Raw genomic sequence first — 8,008 nt, forward strand, 5'->3', positions numbered from 1 at the left:
AAAGTACATCTAAAAATGAGAAAATGATTGGTACATCAAAATTTGATTTTACCACACCATTGTGCAAATAAAGTTTTATATGCTTTTTTCAAATAGATGTGTGCCAAAATCAATTTTTAAAGCGTCAAAATCAGTTTTAACTCATTTTTGGTGTGCCGAAATTAGTTTGACATTGATGCTTTAAGAAGCTCTCTATAATCCAAAAATGAGTGTAGAAAATGTTTGATTATTGTTTATTTCCATAATTTCAGAGCTAAACCACCTACTCATTGACCACTGTTTACATTAGACGTGTACTTATATTACTATTACTACTTCGTATAAGAGTGTTTCATCAATTGATTCGCTTCTTTTGTTGACTAAATTAGTGATATACATAGATGACGTTACACTTAGGTATTTATAATTTTCATTACTGTAATAGCAATTCACAATACAAGTTTGTATACTCGTAGCAAAGTCAAAGTGAAATAATGATCAATGAGACACGTATGATCCAAATCAAAGTGATACCAATATGTTTTATTTTTCTTATTTTACATATCCATATAAATATATAATGAATTAATGAAGTTCCAAATGTCCAGAATATATACAGGATACCTATGCAATAAGCCCATCAATTTTTGGATCAAACATTTCTATTACATTTCCATACTATATACTATTCCACTTAGATCCACTTCCAAATGCTATTTGCCAAACACATTCTCCCTTCGTCATATCTCCTCTAGCTTCAACAGTTCAATGTAACATTGTAACTTAAACTCATACCAAACAGAAGAAGATAATGTGTTTCCAAATCTGTGAAGAATCATTCTGGAAGCTTCTGCTTGTTGGGTTGATGAGCTTATGGGCCTTTTGGATCTTGTCGATCACAGCCCCCCCGGCAAGGCAGCAAACATGGATGCAAAAATGATCATATACTACACTATTTAAATGTAGTACATAGGCTCAATTTTGTTACCCCTTAAGATTTTCCTTCAATTTTGTTACCCCTTTAAATATGGATGCAAAAATGATCATATAATGTACTACTATTTGAGTAAATTACCCTTCAAAGATTTAAATCGCGTGCAATTAAACAACCCTAATCTAGTCTAGCTTAGACATCCAAGACCCCACTATTTTCCAGAGGTTCTAGTCTCTCTGTGTCTGCATCTTCTAGTATGATATGGACAAATATACAAATTTGAGATTAAATCAAAGGATTTCAGTTTAATATATTTTCAACTAAGCCTTTGTATCTATTCATAGACTCTTAGTTGGTGAATGTTGCTACCTTCTTGCATCTGTTGTTGGAGATAATTCTTTTGTTTTACAGCCCATACCAGACAAACAGTGGTTTTGCCAAACCATCTACAAGGAAAATCAACTGTAAAGGCTAATTGGTTTTTCTGTTTATTTTCTGTTTATGGATACTGAAAATCTGTATTGAGGTGTGTTCTTGAAGGCAGTTTTAATGATTAAAGCTGCTGAGGATGACTGCAAGATCATATCTTTGATCACATTCGTAATAAGGCCAAGGATTTCCCTGCCATAAAGAAGTCCAGTGCCATTAATTTTACTACGTCTGAAGCTTCAACTTTGCCAACAAAGAAGCATTTGTGTACAGCAGCATGTTTCTCCTGGCATGATTGAATTTTCTGAAGAAGTTAAGGGTAATACCAACAAACAACAAGTGGTTAATTTAGGAAGACAGTACTGTGGCCATCTTGACATCAATGGAGATGCAACTGTTAATCAAGAGACTAACAATGTTGAAGAGTCAGCAGGTAAAATAGCATGATGAATACAACTTCAATTCTGCACCTCATGTTCAATTTAATCTTCGTAATATGTTGTATCAGGCGTATTTCATCCTCAAATAGAAGTAAACAGAAAAGAAGTCCGAAGACTTGAGCACATACTTGATCATGTTAGGAAAAGGTCCAAAAATTGTGATCAATACATCAAACACCAAAGAAGGGTTTTCTGCTGGGGTACAAGGGAACTTTTCTGACAAGGGGCAAACACTGGGTCCTCTGAAAGTTGCCAATGAGAAAACAGTCAAATGAACTTCCAGTTGGTTCTCTGATCTTTTTCAGAATCCTGAAACAATTGAGCATGAGTACAATGTACATTCGCCTGCAGGAACCTTTAAGGACAAGAAGCGTGCATCTTCAACTTCAAAAAAATCATTGGATCTTCCGTTTGACCTCTTCAACAATGAACCCAACAGAACATACAATGCTAATCCATCACTCAATTCTTCACTGTCAAGGAAAGATGTCAGCTACGAGCCTCCAGAACATGTCAACTAGGAGGCTCGAAGTAAGCATAGCCAGGGAAGTTGATAACCTTATGAATTATGATAGGATTCTAACAGAAAATTGCTAGCTCAGAGTAGAGAACTTGCCATGAAAATGAAGTTAGAAAACATAGTGAAACCATTTTAGCATTTCATTTTCCAAACTACAATTTGCATTTTTCTATATGTAAACACAGTTTTGATCCTTGCCTACACTTCCTAGAATTCCTACGTATCCCACTTTGAAATTTGAATGTGCTGAAATAATATCAAACCTCCAATGTGAATTATACTATTGGCATCTGGGCAATACAACCTTGGGCACATAAATTTAAGTACCAAGATCGACTCTGAAAAGAGAAATGTTACAATAATATATAACGAACAAGGTGATGCAGGGTTACCTTTTGCTGTCGTAAAATCATTCACCAGTAGTCATTGCAGGAACATTTTCCATCTTTTAAAATGGTGAAATCTCTTAGCATCTCTCATAATGATCTCCCTACCTACAAGTTTTGAAAATTATCTTGAAATAATTGTGGCAATCACCACAGACGCGAAGGTTTTTTGATGATACGAAGTGGCATACGAGCTGGGTTCGTAGTAGTGCATAGGTGCAAGCAAGTCTCTCACTGTGCGCCATGATTGCTTCCTCTTTGCTCTCCTGGTCAATGTCATGAAGAACAAATTTGGTCTCTGCAACATACCCAGCTTCTTTTACCGATTCTTTTGTTCCCCTTAGAAACTTTATAAATCTTGTCATTCTCTGGATGTGTTCTATCACCCGCTCTGTATTCATGCTTTGTATGTGCCAACGGATTATACTTCTTCACCTTCTTCTTTGGAGTGTCTGAATCATTAACCGGTAGAAGCCCATCCTTCAACTCCTTGCTCAAGCGAGCAGGATCCAGCTGCTCCACAATTTGAGCACAATGATCCCCTATTTCTATATTTCCTTGGACCCTGGCAATATTCATTAAGCTTTCCCAGATAACTGCATTAGGCTGAACAGGCATTTTCTCAATGAAATCTAATGCTCCATCTAGATCACCTGCACTGCCGAACATATGCACTATGCTAGCATAATGAACCATGGTTGGAGTAATGCCGTGTATCTTGGTCATCGAATCAAAATGAAGCATTCCCTCGGTTGCATCTCCGAGAACTCCACAAGCATCAAATATACCAAGGAACATCTGACCATCTGGTTTCAGTCCTGCTTCCTTAAACTTGGTGAACATATCAATGGCATCTTCTCCAAGACCATTTTTTGCAAACCAAGTAATCATGGTGTCCCATGAAGTTTAAATTACGCTCAGGCATACTATTAAATGTATTATAGGCATCATCCATTGAACCACATTTCCCATACATCTCCAGTATCCTGTTAAAAACGCTAACTTTAACAGGAGAAGTATATTTGACAATATTCTGATGAAACATCTTGTGCTTCTTTTAAAGCTTTGCCCTTCCCACATGCATCTATCAGTATCAAGTAACGAGGCATGTCTATAAAAACTCCCCTCTTGCTCAGCTTTCTCATGGATTTCACAGCATGTTCAAGATCCCACTCTTCACAAAAAACATCTAACTCTTCAAGTGTACCCTCAACATCATTATCCTCATCCAATTCATCATTTCCAGCTGATAATTGTCCATGATGAGTAGCACTTACTTGTTGCTGAGGAAGTATGTTAGGATTGCGTGATCCATTAAACTTCTGCTGATGAGGTCCCAAATGAGTGTTATGATATCCACCAGCATTTACTTGATGATATGAATTCAAATTCGATCTAGTGTCCACACGTTCTTGCTGGTAACCACCAGGAGGGGATGCTACTCCATTCACCATATACACGTTACTAGGATTTTGCTGATACTGACCATTGCTCATAGTCTGGTGGTTACTAATTGGCTGAAATGCTGCATTTTCTCCACCATTGGAGTATCCAGGGTGTTGTAAACCTACTTCAATTTTCTCTGTCATAGGGTGACCAATATTTTGAGAAGTCGTCCATTCATTTGTAACATAATGATTCATTGGACTAGACAGATGCTGAAAGTGTCCCACATTCTGTCTGTAATTTAACATTCCCACCCCGGGGACTGGAGTCACCTAACTTATAAAAATCATTATGATTTTCAGGAGTTCCATACATCCCATCTGAATGAATATCCTCACTACTTTTCCCGAACCATATTCACTCCAAGACTTCGAATACTGTCTCAGACAAAAGGCCGCATCCTCTCTGCTTCTTCCTTGACAAGAAGCAATTCATTGCGCCATCTGATATGTGAATTGCAGTATTATTATGAAACCGTCTGAATTTGGGAAAAAGAGAGGCCAATATCTATTCATCTGGATATATACTCAAATTCGCTCACAAAATTCCTATGACAATGAAAGAAACAAATCATATCAACAAATTATCTCTTTTCAAAACAGATTTACAAATCATAATGTTGCAGCAATTATCTTTCCCTGAATGAAACAAGGGAATCATCTCACCCATATTATACAACAATTAGGCAACCTATCACATTATTTAAACTAACTACATCCTCCATTTTTATACTAGCTTACAAAAAAGCATAGTTTTCCAAATTAACATATGATAAATCTTCAACGAAATAAACACAAGCTACATATCCTATCAGGGTTTCAAATGATTTCCTCTGTTTTCAAGTTCCGAAATTATCAGCTAACAAAAGGGCATTCTCCAAATAGTGAAATAGCAATATATGAGCACCAAAGAGTACACTTTGCAGAATTTCTTACAAAAAAAGACCTAGATTATTATTTAAAGAAGCTATCCTCTGAAAAATGGAATCGAAAATTTATGGAAAAATAAATTACATATTCAAGCGTCCAACGTACCATGAAATTGGGCATGAAATCAACCAATAAAATTAGCAATTGGTTCATAAAAAACGTTTATAAACAATATTGAATTAATTAACAAAGAAGTCAATACTAAAAAAAATCAGACACAAATCAAAATTAAACTTTAAATTCTTAAAATTGAAGATAGATAAGGCGAAAGCTTACCTCGTCAAAGAACAATCCTTGTTACAAGAGAGAGAAAAATGAAGGTATAAAAATGGAAGTCAGAGTGTTAATGGACTTAGGTTTTTCTCAAGTTAATTTTTTTTTTTGGGAGGGGAGGTTTTTCTGGGGTTTGGGATGGGATTATTGAAAAGTTTTATTAACGGAAAAATCTACTAGTACTTTAAAATATACAATAAAAGGGGGTGTTTGGAAATTGGAATTGATTTTTTGCCTGTTTTTGGCTTTTAGCTTTTTAATTTGGTCAAATAGCTATCAAATATGTTTGTTAGTTAGTTTTTTTTTGTTGGCTTTTAAGCTGGATTTTCTGCCAAAGTCCAAAAGTTAATAGAAGTAGTTTTTTCTATTGGCTTTTGGCTTGTTGGCCCACCTTATCACTAATACACACTGCTAACAACCATTTAATAATTTTACCAAACACTTTTGTAAAAAGTCGGCTTAAACAACTAGCTTAAAAAACCAATCCATACAGCTAATACTTCCAACTAGTCAAACAAGCCAAGCAAACAAGCCAACAACAAACACCCAACCGCCGATTGCCAAACAACCCCAAAGTGCTTAATAATACAAAGAAGGATCTAATGAAAAGGAGAATTTGGCTCTCCTCTAAATCAAATTAATAATGTGAAGGATTCTTTCAACAGGAACTCTGCCAGTGGTTTCTCTGCCAATTCCAAGCCTGGATAAAGGAGGAGGGTTTTGGTAGGCCAGTGACAGCCAATGTAAAACTTTGCCACATCCCATGACATGAGCAAAACTGATATTTTCGTGGGGACGTTCCCTACTCAGCGACGCTCTGCACTTCCTAGACCCGCGTGTAGTGATAAGTATGCAAGGGTTGCTAGGTCGTTGCCCGAAAGCGACGCACCACATTGCCCGAGTGTGGTGTCAAATGAGCAAGGGCGTGCCATTGGGGTGTTCCCTACTAAGCGACGCGCTGCACTTTCCAAACCCGGGTGCTGTGATAAGTATACAAGGGTTGCTAGGTCGTCGCCCGAAAGCGACGCGCCACATTGCCCAAGTGTGGTGTCAAATGATCAAGGGCTTAGGTGGGGACACGAGGGAGTGTGGTACTAGTGAGCGTGTGAGGAAGGACTTTAGTTTGCGGATTGGGTCTTGGAATGTGGGGTCTCTTACGGGGAAATCAGCAGAAGTGGTAGAAGTGATGAAGAGAAGATGGATAAATATCATGTGCCTTCAAACATGGACCTGGTTAAGGATATGTACTGGGATGTGTCAACAAATGTGAGGACATGTGGAGGGTTGAAAAAAGATTTTCCTATTACAATTGGATTGCATCAAGGGTCTGCATTAAGCCCTTTCCTTTTTGCAACGGTTCTAGATGAAGTAACTAGACCAATTCAAATGAAGTCCCATGGTGTATGCTGTTTGCGGATGATATCGTTTTGGTGGATGAAACTAAAGATGTTGTTAATGCCAAGTTGGAGCAATGGAGGCAAAGGTTGGAATCTAGAGGGTTAAGCTAAGTCGGAGTAAGACTAAATATTTGGTATGCCGCTTTGCTACTCAGAGGGGACAAGCAATGAGGTGGTGAGTTTGGATGGAAAGGACTTGACCATGAGCCAATGTTTTAAATATCTTGGGTCGATCATCCAGAAGAATGGTGACATTGATCAAGTCATGGCCCACTGGATTAAGTTGGGGTGGCTTAAGTGGAGAGCGACCACGGGTGGTGTTATGTGACCGAAGCATTCCCTTACAGTTAATGGGAAAATTCTACAAGACTGCCATAAGACCAGTGTTGCTTTATGGTACAGAATGTTGGTTCTAAGAAGGAGCACATTAAAAAGATGGAGGTTACAGAAATGTGAATGTTAAGGTGGATGTGTGGAAACACTCTAAAAGATAGAATCAGAAATGAGGTTATTCGCAAGAAGGTAGGTATGGCAGACATGCATTGCAGACAAATTAAGGGAAAATCGTCTGCGTTGGTTTGGGCATGTAAGACGGAGACCCGAGGGTGCACCGGTACGAATAGTAGTGGAAGAGTGAGACCATGGAGGGGTTAAACGAGGTAGAGACCAAAAATGACTTGGTGGGAAGGAGTTAGGAAGGATATGAAGTATATGGATTTGCATGAAGATGAGACTTTGGATCGTAAGGGATGGAGGAGGAGGATCTTTATCGATGAATACACGGAATAATCAAATTTGGTTCATGTAGTCGACCCCTATTATGGGATTAAGGATTTGATTGATTCTTTCAACAGGAGAGTATTCTCTCTAAATCCGACTCTCTCTCACTTTTTTTTTTAAATTTTTACTCATATATCATCCAATTGCTAACTTTAACATCAGAGCAGTTATCCCCGAATAATCCCCCAGGCTAGCTAATCCTCGTTGATTGTGCAGGTTTGCAGTTGGACAATAAACCTTTACCGACCCCAGACATCAGTTATCGGAGCTCACCCGAAACACTTATATTCCTTATAAAATATATACTTCGTATTTTTAACTTTTATTCTTTTGAATACTCTTCCATATTGGCATATTGCATTAATTAATTTCTCATTGCAATTGTTCTAATTTTTAGTTAAACAGAGAAAGTATGCAACTAATACTACTCCCTTATTCCAAAATATTTAACATATATTTTTTTTCCCTGAATTTTAACCATGTTTTAATGTACCT

General features: G+C 37.5%; 1 pseudogene; it reads right to left on the bottom strand.

Moving 5' to 3' along the window:
* Nucleotides 1-2,406: 2,406 nt before the first annotated feature.
* Nucleotides 2,407-4,803, bottom strand: LOC110701633 (annotated as a pseudogene).
* Nucleotides 4,804-8,008: the final 3,205 nt, after the last annotated feature.

Source organism: Chenopodium quinoa, unplaced genomic scaffold (assembly GCF_001683475.1).
Source record: "Chenopodium quinoa cultivar QQ74 unplaced genomic scaffold, ASM168347v1, whole genome shotgun sequence".
In the NCBI taxonomy this organism is placed as follows: Eukaryota; Viridiplantae; Streptophyta; class Magnoliopsida; order Caryophyllales; family Amaranthaceae; genus Chenopodium; species Chenopodium quinoa.